This window comes from Diachasma alloeum, unplaced genomic scaffold (genome assembly GCF_001412515.2).
Source record: "Diachasma alloeum isolate Michigan unplaced genomic scaffold, Dall2.0 Dall_scaffold_00214, whole genome shotgun sequence".
In the NCBI taxonomy this organism is placed as follows: Eukaryota; Metazoa; Arthropoda; class Insecta; order Hymenoptera; family Braconidae; genus Diachasma; species Diachasma alloeum.
This window is the reverse complement of record NW_021680379.1, coordinates 152,918-166,717: the sequence shown is the minus strand read 5'-3', so window position 1 is coordinate 166,717 and position 13,800 is coordinate 152,918.

The window sequence follows — 13,800 nt, the reverse complement described above, 5'->3', positions numbered from 1 at the left end:
GGAATTCAAAGGTTTAAGTAAACTACATTTTTCGTCCGAATGTAAGCAAAACAATACTGGAAAAATTCACTATAAATACAAATGTTATATTTCCTCTCCAGCAATTGCAGTTTATTTGAACAATCTGGTGAACGATAAATTAAGGATCCCAATTAGAAACCACCTAATTTCCTAGGCATGGAATAACTTTACTCTTGCTCTAGGCAAAAGATTCGCATTAAGATCGATTCGTGGGGTAAGATAACACTTGGCCGAGAATCCTCGCTCGTCTCATCCGTATATATACTTGGGGTTGAACCCATCTACCCTAAAAAAAGTGCACCCTTTTATTCATTAATCCACCCCTTATCGTGGATCAGATGGCTTAAAGTCTACACTCACCAGTAGTGACGGCTGACAACTTGTTGATTCCATGAAATTTAATAATGAATCAGCTGATTTTTTTCCAAATTGGACGTCGAATTTAAGTAGATCATTCTGCAATTCCCTCTCTTGATTATTCAATGTTCTTTTTTCTTCTCAAGTTATAGAAAATACATTATCTACATTATCTACCCGGAGAGAATTAAATAGTAAATATTACCATGGCCATAGGAGAGATTACTTATAGTAAAATGGTTTTCAACTGTCCCGATATAGTATTAATCCTTATTATGGCCCATGGTAATGCTTACTATGTTCCATAGTAATGCTCACTATGTTCCATAGTAATGCTTACTATGTTTCAGAGTAATAACTACGCTTACTATGCTTGCACAGAATAATGACTGCTGCTTACTATGTTCCGTAATAGTTCTTACTATGTTCCATAGTAATGCTTACTATGTCCCATGGTATGGTTACTATGTTACATAGGAATGCCTACCATGTCCATAGAAATGGTCACCATGTGAATGGAAAATGGTCCTATGAACATAGGAAGTATGTGTAAAATAACCGGTTGAAATTCACGATTGCCTTTTGATGCGTTCATAAACTTAAGACGCTCAAGGCTTAAATTCTTTAAAAAAATTAAGCAAATTAAACTCTTTATTTGCAAATTTCCTATTAATTTCTATAATATTTTTGTTCAAAATTTGGATATTTATTTAAATGGAAAAGCTTCAATTATATGGAATCAATAGTGCATTTATTAGAAGTAGATAATCAATTAGAAATAAATAAACAATTTATTTGATTCAAACAGAAAATTATTACACATCAATAAATACTTTTCCTTCCCCATCTAAATAAAATTTTAACTTGTATGAAGAAAGCATTTGTTTACATTTATAAAACTATTCATTGGATATAAATAAAAATGCAACTGCCAATTTAATTTGGGTTTTAATGGGCTTTACCAGGAGCTCTCTTAATAAATTCATTATTTCATTCGGAAACAATTTCTTTTTTGCATCATTCTTACAAGAAAATTCTCGTTCTTAAATTAATGATATTTCTGCGTCTAACATTGATCAATTCCTGTTCCATTCCTGGATGATATTTCACTATTTAGAATAATTTCATTATGTGATATTGGAAATTTTACGTAACATAGGGAGCTCTACTATGTAACATAGTAACGCGTACTATGTCCATAGTACCTATTACCATTGAGGAGCTTACTACGCCTCATAGTAACCATTACGATGTTTCATGGTAGCCATTACCATATCCATAGTAATACTTACAAAACTTTGGTACCGTTTACTATGTGCGGATTCCGGCATAGTAATCTTCACTATTTTATTTTGTCCATGTATTTAGTATTCGGTCAAGTTCTGATATTTTAAATCCATTCATCAATTAATGTGGAAAACTCCTTGTTTGCCCACGCATCATGACTATTTTTACATCAGTAACATTGCTTTCATAGTGGTTGAGCAATTCATCACCCCCATATCCCTCCTTCAGCTACTAATCGATTGGACTCGTCATGATTCAACAATCGAAACAATACGTCTAGAATATACAACGTCCAATTATATAATCCAAAATCGAAGAACTGCATTGCAAGCGGCCCACGTGGCTTCTGAGTACCTGTATTGGTTTCAGAGATATAAAATGAAACGATTATATACATGTGTATATTACGTGTATCTACATACGAATTTTTCGAGTTGAATATGTGGCTGTATCTTTCGTATGCAGCGCAGCCTAGCGCAGCCGCACCTCACTTGGAATTGTGAAAGACTTTACGGCCAGATTTCGCGAAATTGAGTGATTATTCGATTATTTGCCTCTTCAGTAAACAGAATTGAACGGGACAGGAGAACAACAGAGTATTCAAGGTTTAAGAAACGAATAATTAACATTCGGAAAATGAACGCAAGGTTTTTACAATGGGCTCATTATTAGATACACGGTGATGGATTTCATGGAGCGAAATAGTATTTAATTAGTGTCACTCCGTAAACTGTATTTGTATTACGTGGCGACTGCATGGCGGGGTCATGTAGTGAGTTATTTACACTATTATTCATTTAGTAAGTTATATTACATTCTCTTGTTTATCTTAATTGATTCATATCTGGAGTTGACAATCCTTCAAGTATTTGCACATCTCCTTAATATATTTATGGTCAGTTGCATGTGTGAAATTTTTTTTCGAGTAAAGGACGCAAAACAATTAGATTTTTTCAATCTGTCTAATAGTTTAGATCTNTTACTTGTATTTCAATCACCCATATTATCATATTCATGTAATTAAGTAATGTTTAATTGAGCCTGGCCAACGACTGGCAATCAACGCTGGGCCGAGATGGGCGCCCAGACCTGGCCCGATGTTATCATTCCAGGTTTCAACCAAGTCCGGCGCGGTCCCGGTTGAGGAACGGGTCCCGAAGTTCGGCAGGCCGGCCACCGGGCTTGGGCCAAGCTCGGCCCATTCGTTTTTTCGTACGTGGGTGGTGAGCATATTGTGGACAACACCACAGGAACAGCTTGATGGGGCTTTAATTATTCCGACTCTTTCTAAGGAGGCTGCAAGGTGGTAATGATTGGTTCTAACGCTATTTACAGTGACTATCCCACGTGCGAAAAAACGAATGGGCCGAGCTTGGCCCAAGCCCGGTGGCCGGCCTGCCGAACTTCGGGACCCGTTCCTCAACCGGGACCGCGCCGGACTTGGTTGAAACCTGGAATGATAACATCGGGCCAGGTCTGGGCGCCCATCTCGGCCCAGCGTTGATTGCCAGTCGTTGGCCAGGCTCAATTAAACATTACTTAATTACATGAATATGATAATATGGGTGATTGAAATACAAGTAATTTAATATTACTCCTCAGCATTCGTAATAGGTTCAACGAGGAAAAAAAATCAATACCGGCATGCGACTGGTGCCGCACTGGCTGCCAAACTATTCATGGCAATTATCAATAATAACAAAAACAAAATAATTAACATTTTTTAGGATGATTTTTAGTATTGATTGTGCCCTACCTACCAAACCCTAACGCAATCATCGCTGAAAAACCGATTTTGTTAACTTAAAATATTACCCCCTAACGTGGGCTCGAACCCACGACCTCACGACTACTAATCCGACGCCCTAACCACTAGTCTACCGCGCAATTCGTAAAACCTCTACTTCAAATCTTCCATATTAATTCCATCTCGGTTTTTTTCGACTTGAATGTTTTATTATTCAGTTGATAGAAATATTAAGTGATTCAACTACAGTTTAATCGGTAAATTAATTCAATAATGAATAATAATAATTATTATTATTAATTACAATAATAATTGTAACAATTAGGATTACTGTTGAATGACGATTCTTCTTCTTTTCGTAATAATTAGCGAGTAACATGTGACTTCAACACCTACAATGTCACCATTTTTTTACGATTACACCCTTAATATTTTACCCTCAAGTTTCCACCCTTACCATTCAACCCTCAGAATGTCAGTCTTATGATTTTTTCGCCCCTTTCCATTATTGCGATTTGACCCTTACAATTTTACTCTTCAGATTTTACCCTTATGATTCCACCCCTATGATTCCATTCTCATCATCTCACCCTTGCGATTTAATCCTTACAGTTACACCAACGGCTGGAGCCCAATGACCAAGCTCCGGGCCACCGCTGGCTAAGGCTTGGTTATCGAGCTCCGGCATACCAATGTCCGGCCAAGGCTGCGCCAGATCTGTCAACCAAGGCTCGGTTACCCGCCCTTCTCCCGAGACTCAAGCCCTGGTCTCCAGGGATGGCCGAACCTCGGTCCAAGCCTGGGCGCCCAGACTTGGCAAGCCCAGGCTTGTGCCAGGCTTGGCCCGTTTCTCCAACACTGGCATTTCGTACGTGGGATATACACTGTTAAAAATTTTCGTCTGATTTTTCTTACTAAATTCCGGAGATTTTTATCGTGTTCAAGTTTCCCTGAAATTTCAGGAAATCTAGTCATTGAAAAATCTAATATTTCATTGATTTTCTGTGCAAATGATCTGAAAATCAATAAAATACTTGATTTTTCAGTTCAATTATTCTGCGAAAATTCAGAAAAATCACGAAAATTCAGGGAAAAAATGAAAATTCATGCCATTTTGTTTCTGAATATTCATGTTCCACTGAAAATTCAACTATGCTGTGACATTTCCATCTCACTGCCACTGAAAACTCATGAATTTCCTTGAATTCTACCTAGAACTTGAAATCTCGTAACCATTTTCCCCTAAATCGAATTCAGTATCAATCTCATAAAAACGACTATCATATTTTCTATGAAATTTCAACCAAATTCCAACAGTGTATCCTCTTTCCGGAGCTTATAGTTTTTGTATCAGGTCCCAACAGAGCCCTTGAAGAAGAGTTCGAAACATTCTGCACCTTCCTTTTTCTTTTGTACATTTGTTGCCTGTTCTACGATTTTACAAATCGTGGACTTATTCACAGAGTTATTATTCCAATTCTACCAAAAATTCCAATACACGCAGAGAAAACCTTACGAATAATTCTAATGCCAGCAATGAATAAAATTGAATTATTCAGTAGTAATACCTCGAGAGTTTCGAAATTATCGGATATTTCCCGAAAGCTTCGTTGCAAACAAACGAGACTGTCAAGTTTTGTAGGTTTAAAAATCCCGAGCGCGAATAAGCGCGCGGGATTTTCCTACAAAACTTGACACGATCGTTTGTTTGCAGAGAAGGTTGAGGGAAATTCCCGATGCATTTTGAAGCTCGAGGGGTATTTGGAAAAGTATTTCCTCCATCGGAATTTCGGTCACTGGAGGGCAGCATTTGATGTCAATGTGGTACAACCTACACTTTCGCATTTCAATTATTTTGTTTATTCTCCCAAAACCGTGTAGGTTGTACCACGTGACAACAAAAGCGGCCCTCCTATTGGCCGAGATGCCGATGAGGGAAATACTCACCTAACTCTTGCCAATCCAAAACTATAGCCGATGATAAGCGAAAACTTTTAACCCTCTTTCGTGAGGGGCATTTTCACCTCTCAAATACTGATTTATTTCGACCTTCACGACGGAGGATTACTAAATGTTTGGACATTCATGTGTAATATTTTATGTGTTTGTTTAGGTAATTAATACTTTATTTCGTGAAATCAGATGAATTAAACATATTATTATTCACCTTAATTATTTATTTGAATATTCCAAATGAGGTCAGAATATTCTAGTTCGCTATTGATACTTTTGTCCCAAATAAATTCTTATTTCATATTTTTAATATTACGCACTTTGTATATAAAAATTTATATTCCTTAAATCTTAACTGGAGAAACTATTATGTGAAATGAATACATAAATATAATTTGCTCACAGCTTCCAAATACAATTAAATGGACAAATACAAAGAGTAATGAGTAAACAAACCGTGCACGAAAAAGGTCGGGAGGCAAGAGAGCAAGTTCAGTTGAATAAGGTGCGAAGTGACTCGCCAAATCACGAGCGCCACATTTGAAGAAATTAATAAATTCTTTCACTCGTCCAGACCAATTGACACGGGCCATTCAAAGGACAATTGAACTATTATACATCTATAACTCAAAACAATGGATCTCCATTATCTTTGAAAAGAAGCAGTCACTTGATACCTAGCACATATCATCTACTGAAGTCCTGCCCTATTGAAATCTAAACTCAATAATAAACTGGTTCAAAGATAAAAAAAAACATGAAAAATCTCCTAATGAAGTTTTCGAAATTATCAAGTCGTGATATCAAAACGTCATTGGTTGCCAGGAAATCTTCCAAATTTCCTCCCATGATGAAAAGTCGATGCCATGCTTATCATCTGTTTACAAACTCTCAACACCGCAAAAAGCAACATCCAAAACCATGAAAGTAGGCGTCCCGGTAACTCCAACAGCAAAAGTATTAATAAACCGCGTGTCCAGAGTTGTTATCCACCAATGGTTGATAGACTTCGGCATTCATCTGAATTCTGATTCGTTGACGAGAGGCAAGGGGGCGTGAACGACGCGCGTCGTCCCGACCACGCCTAACTCTACGTCAGGCGCGTGTGCCTCCACCAGTTTTCATTCTATCTGAGTCTCTCCAATGCAACGCTTGTGATAGCTATCTCATTCTTACAAAACCACACAAACAAACCTGCTTCTTTCCCCCGCTCCACAGATGAGATCCACACGGTGTGGAGAGAGACTGAAAGAAGGTACAGTCCCGTTCGGTAGTCAACCGCACGTATCTCACCCACTCGGATGCTCTTGACAGTGTTGATAGTTTGTTTTCAATTTCTTCAAATCCTTGAAGTACAAACGTGTTGGGACATTTGTCATCCGCTAAAAATTGTGCGTGTGAGTGAAATTTCGAACAATCCCCAGTGTCTTCAGGGTCAAACGGACCCTGAAGAGCACTAACGTACTTTCAGCAATGTGCCAAAACTCGACAATTAGTGATTACCTTTGAATTATTGGATTTGTTTGTTTCATCTTTAGCTGTGAAAAGTTGATGATAGACCAGTGAGTGATTACTGAATTTAGTTTTTGTGGAAGACGAAGAATGCTGCCCTATCAGGTGGCCATGGACTACGGGGGCTTTCAGCGACAAAGTCCGGTTGGGGTTGGTGTTGCTGGGGTTGGGGTTGGTGCTGGCCATCAAGGCCCATCCGGCCCCCTAAACATCAACCCCGCTTTCACCCACTCCTGGTTCGTACCGGCGGACCTCTGTGTCCCGTACAAACAGAATCAGGGTTCTCTCCTCGAGCCAGGGCATGTTGTTTCTCTTATACTTTTTCATTACTTTTAATAGACTATGTATATCGAAAAATTCACTGATAACTTTGAATATTTTTGGTTCTTACAACTGTGCTCAAAATGCATGCATTTTTTTTCTTGTTACAATTTTTTCATCATTTTTGAGAGATGGGAGTTTTGTGTTTTCATCTTCAGGATTCTTACACTAGAGGCAAATGAATACCTTCTTAAGTAGTGAGATCCTGTAAAAGATGTAGAATAGTTTATATGTGGACGACCTTATGAAAGGGCCAGCTTTTTGGCGGTTCTAGTTCTCAGCATATTCACGGTCTTATCTCCGCAACTCCGATTTAAACCTTTGGGGACATTTACACCGAAACTTCAAATCGCGCCAAGTACGGCTGAGTTTACACCGTTATTATTTGAAATTTCATGGCAAATATGATAGTAATTCTCATGAGAGTGACACTGAATCGGATTTAAGGGAAAAATGGCTATGAAATTTCAAGTTTTCGGTAATATTCATGGAAATTTATGAGTTTTCAGTAGGAGGGAGATGGAAATTTCACGACTTAGTTGAATTTTTAATGGAACATGAATATTCAGAAACAAAATGACATGAATTTTCAGTTTTTCCCTGAATTTTCCTCATTTTTGTGAATTTTCATTAAATAATTTAACTGAAAAATCAAGTGTTTTATTGATTTTCAGATCATTTTAACCGAAAACTATGATAAATTTTCAATGAATTCAAATTTGAAATATATATATACCAGTGAATTTACTTGATTTTCATCGACTTTTACACGAAAACACTATGAAATTATTTTTTAGTGCGAGAACATAGTAATTCTTAATATGAGGAATAGAATGCAGGATACCCGCCACTCAAAAATTGACTAGTTAACATAGTAATTTTGAAAACAAATGAAAAACTACGACGTGCTGAATGAAAAAATACGGCTGACAGAATTAAAATATGATGGAATCCGTTGGAGAAATTACTGTTGAACATAGTTAAAATGAAGAGTCGGTATACACTGTTGAAAATTTTCTTAAATTTCATGGAAAATATGATAGTAATTCTCATGAGAGTGAGATTGCATCAGATTTACGGAAAAAATGGTTATGAAATTTCCCGGTTGTAGGTAAAATTCATGGAAATTTATGAGTTTTCAGTGGGAGGGAGATGGAAATTTCATGACTTGGTTGAATTTTCAGAAAAAAAATGACATGAATTTTCAATTTTTCCCCGAATTTTCGTGAATTTTATGAATTTTCATGGAATAATCCAACTGAAAAATGAAGTATTTTATTGATTTTCAGATCATTCGAACCCAAAATTAATGGAATATTTGAGTTTTCAATGCCAGAACTTCCTGAAATTAAACACGATAAAAACTTCCAGAATCTGGCTTGGAAAATTCAGACAAAAAATTTTAACAGTGTATGTCTACTCCGGACCAAGTCTCGGTGGAAACGCAAAATTGAACTGAACTCCGCATTTTCAAGGAGACTTGGGCTCAAGCAAACATAAAAGCCTCAGTGTAAATAGCCCCAGTGATTTTTTTCCTTATCAGGAGTATTTTAGGTCTAACTGTGCAGACTGTTATTAATAATATCGGAGTATACATAATTCCATACAAAAACAAAAAGGGCCCTTTCATGCGGACGGCCACATATAATGTAAGTTAAGATTAATATAGTTAGGTACAGAATTGAGTGAACTTGAATAGTAAACAATGCAGGGCGATAATGATTTTCACCAAAACTACATTATTTATGAACTTCTTAAGGTACTGAAATTAATCCCTTCCCAATTCATTAACGAATTAATTTAAATTTTGTATTCACCAAAATCATGAGATGCATCCAATTTCGTCAGAAAATAAGAAAATCGTTACGCCCATAATGTATGCTCATTGTGGGAGACTTTAATGCTATTCGGAGTGACTACACTCACGCACGTGCGTCCTCTGTCGAAATTTCGTCGGACCACTTATGCTATTAAAATGAAAACAAAAAAAGACAATAAAATGTAATAGACCCGCAAAAAATGCTTATTGCAAGTCACAATCGAGTATGTATGTGTAATGTTCGCTTGCATCAGAACGGAGTGTCCACTAAACTTCCACGGAAGCTTGAAAAACCACTAGTATTATAAATCACTGGTCTTGATCTTTCATCGCAATACAGGTGTTCAAAACAGGCAAGACACGGCCCTATATTATTTGAGGTAGAGAACACTACTAGATGCCACCAAAATGATAAAACTTAATTCCATAAACTTAACCGCGTTGGAAACAACAGAGAAAGAATAAAAGCAGAAATAGGACCAAGGGGAGGAGTAATGTTTGAAGAAGAACAGGTCGTGTGGCGGCTCGTGCTCTTCGAATTTTTTTTCTAGGAATGGGACGGAAATATGAATGAGCTTTTTGCTCCTTTGACCCTAAATTTTTATCACTGGTTGGCATCAAAGATGTTATGAATCGTAACGTTACTACTTCAACTCTTTCAACATTGTCATGCACTGTTTTCTTTCCAAAATTGAGATATAAAACTAGAGAAACATGTCAAGATTGGGATCATAGTTTTTTATTTTTGTTATTCCTCTACTGTAGAATCTTGAACCTTATTGAAAAGTCAAGGGAATGTAGAACAAATGGACTCACCTAAAAAATTGAGATGTTGTTAGGAATAATTGTTATTCCGAGGACATTTCTCAATCTTAAATGTTGCTAGTTAGATAGAAACGATGCTAACTCCAACCTGCTGTGTTCTTGCTTCTTGAGATATTCCTATTGTTAAATGCAAGCCATTTAATTAAGAATGAGTGTTTATTAGAAGATTTTGGGGCGAAATAAATAGGAAGAAGAACTATAAAAAGGCGTAACACGTCCGCGGACTGGCAATGAAGGTAAAAAAAACGATATAGAAAGAGACAATCGTACATGAAGGTGGTTGAGAGGGAGGAAAAGAACAAATACGCAACACTATAATTCATACAATGTTAAAAAAATCGTACAAAAAACATCATTGAAAACGTGCATTCGCTAGAAAATTGTGTAGAATGTCCATTCTTCTATTGAAATTTCTATTAGTTTCTTGCCGATTCCAGTTGTAAAATTCGTTTTTACGTTTTTTTAAAAATATTTTCTGTATAAAGCCGTTGGGATACATTTTTCATGTCCTCTTTCACTGCATTTTCGTTAACAATAATGAAAAATAGAAGCAAAATAACGTCGAAAATTTGAGCTGAGAAATTTCCACAAAAACAATTTCAACACAATAAGTTGTATGACAGATAAAAATTCTGTTATTACTTTTATCTTTAGAAAAATGACCAAATAAATATTTGCTCCCGTTTGTAGGCGCACTATAAGACTTTCTCTCACAAAAATTTTCAAGACATAGGAAACATACCTTAAAATTGTAAATATTGAACGGAACCCTTTTTATATGCCTCAAGTAACTATCTCGCCTCCACCTAGTACAAAAGAATCTCCAGAATGCATCAATAACCTTATAAAAAATATTAAATTGGAACAGATCAGGAGTCGTGAGAGATTCTCTCACTGCGCGCTTGAAGAACGATGGGAGAATCGCGCGCCTAAAGACGGGTTAATAGTTAGCGAATGGTTCACTTAAAAGAGAAAGGTCGAGTCAAACAAGGTTCCTAAAATATGTATTTCTTCATTATTAACGAACGAACATTTGGTGAGACCAAATGGACCCTAGCCTCTAATTAAATTCGTTTGTTAGCAATAACTAATCTTTTCTATCAGTATAAACATCTGTATCTTGTGAACCTTAAGACGCCTGATCCTTGCTACGTTTGACTCTTGGAGTGGCTGACGCCGTGCTCGGATTGAGATCAGGTTGATCAAATCTCAATCTGCCCTGCTCAAATCGATATCAGGATGATAGAATTCGAATCTGACAAAATTCATCTCAGGATACTCTCTTTAAATTCAAATCAGAATGACCAAATCCGAATCTGATCACACTGATTTCAGGCTGCCTGACCTCAGAAACACTAGATCCGTTTTTCACCAGACGTTGATCAGGTTTCACCTGATCAGTCAAACCCAATTGCAGACGGATCCATTTCTTGACCTTGAAAATTCATCGGATATTTCCCTCAAACTACCCTGCTAAGAAACGAGTGTATCGAATCTTGGATAAAATATCCATCGTCTTACTCGAGATTTTTAGCCTGCACCAAAACTTTCGAGAGATTTCCGATAATTTTGAAGGACTCGGGGAAGGTCTCACAAGTGATTGTTTTTCGCCTAGATATCTGCCATGTCGAGCGCCGTATTTGAGGGACAAATATTTGACTGCAGTTAAGGACAAACGAGAGCTACTCTGCTATTTCCAGTAGTGATGCCGCGAGAGACTTCACGAGACGATACTTTGGAGAGATGGTCTTGGTCTCAATGAACATAGAAACTTTGGTCTTGTCTCAGTCTCGAAATACGCAGTATCGACTCCTCTTGTGATCACTCTGAGTCAATTTATCTCGTCTCGGTCTCAAGTTGTTTGTGTTTTTTAATGTAAAGTCTCGGATTTTGTCTCGGTTTGTCTCGTCTCGGTCTTCCACATATATAAACGCGAACAACTCGAAACCGAGATGAGATAAATTGACAGGGAGTCATCACCAGAGGAGTCGATACTGCTTATTTTGAGACCGAGACGAGACCAAAAATTTCCGTTTTCACTGAAACCGAGACAATCCCTCCAAAGTATTATCTCGTGATGTCTCGTGAAGTCTCTCGCGGCATCACTAATTTTCAGATGTAATTTCCAAAAGCTAGGAAATGAACGACGATCCCTCGAAAACGGGGGCGCACGAGACTCAAGCGAGACTTCACTTTGGAGGGATCGTCTCACTCTAAAGCAAGATGGAAATTTTCGGGATTGTCTCAGTCTCGAAAGGCATAGTATTGCCTCCCCTTTTCACGACTCCAAAAAAATTTATCGCCTCTCGTTCTCTCTTTTTTCCTATTTTTAAAGTGTACGAGACCGAGACCGAGACTGCAACCGAGACCAAACATAAAAAACCGGAAAAAGTGAAGACTGTAACGAGACAAATTATCTCCAAGTCATGACCAGAGGAGACGATAGTATGCCATTTGAGACTGAGACAGTCCCAAAAATTTCCATATTTTTTTAAAGCGAGACGATCTCTTCAAGATGAAGTCTCGTCTGGGTCTCGTGCGCAACCCTATCGAATACTGCACTATGATTGGCTGAAATGCAGATTCGGAAAATGATCAGATGAATGTATACCAACAATACCGACGTATAAAACATAAAAAAACGCTGGAGCCAGCAGCACCGTACCACCCGAACCAGCAAATTGGATGCGTATCCATTGGGGTACAGTTCTGGATGTCCGCGACAATAACCCTGAAGATGGGTATATGGCGGTGGTTGATGAGTGTAAAAGAGAAAAAAACCATGAGAGCAAGTGTGTGACAGAATAAGAAGGTGTTGACGGCTCCCCGGGTTGCTCTGTCAGCGTCAGCGATCCTCTGATCGCATCGGGTTTACTGCCGTGGCGTGACGTACTCATCGCTCGCGTCCAACGTGCTATCCAAAGCCCTTACACCACCAACCCATCAGCATCTCCCCATTATCTACTCGCCGTGACAGAGCTCCCTTGGGAGACAGAAGTAGGCTAGTACCTCCCTTGTGATGGTACTCGAGTCGAAGCTGTACCTTTAATATTTCGTCCGGTTTATTTGACACTTTTTAGATTGTCACAAAACTTCTGCTCATTTCAAAACAATTTCTATCTCTCTTTGATAAATCAGTTCCTACATGATAAATTATCCCACACTGTTAGAAATTTTTGGAAATTTCCATTAAGAGTCTTGGAAAGTTCTAAGAAGTAATATTTCCACTGAAATTTCAAGGGATTTAGTCATTGAAAATTCATGATTTCATAGAAAAATCCGCGAGAAATGTAAACTTCAGTTTAATTATTCCGAGAAAATTAATGAAAAATGAGAAAAATTTGGAGAAACTTCAAATTCCATTGACTTTTTCTCCTTAAATGGGATTCAAGATGTTTTTCTAGAAAATTCAGCCAAATTTTTTCAACAGTGTAAGAAATTCACGGAAAATTATGAGTTTTCAGTGGAGTGGGAGTGAGTTGGAAATTTCACAACTTGATTGAATTTTCAGTGAAACATGAATATTCAGAAAGAAAATGACATGAATTTTCAATTTATCCTTGAATTTTCCAGATTTTTCTGAATTTTCACAAAATAATTGAACTGAAAAATCAAGTATTTTATTGATTTTCAGATCATTTGAACAGAAACTCAATGGCATATTTGAGTTTTCAATGACAAGATTTTCTGAAATTTCAGTGGAACTTGAACACGATAAAAATTTCCGGGATTTGGCACAGAAAATTGAGACGAAAATAATTAACAGTGCACGTAGATTTAATTAAGTCAAAAACGTCTGGTTCTTATCAATAGACAATACTATTAGACAATACTATTCTTGAAAAATCTTGAATGGTGAAAAAAAAATTGGCAGTATTCAAAAAGAATGCAAATCTGCTTGACCTGTTAAAAAGTTGTGGTAGCCAAAGGATCGAAACGTTCATCAAAATACACCCAA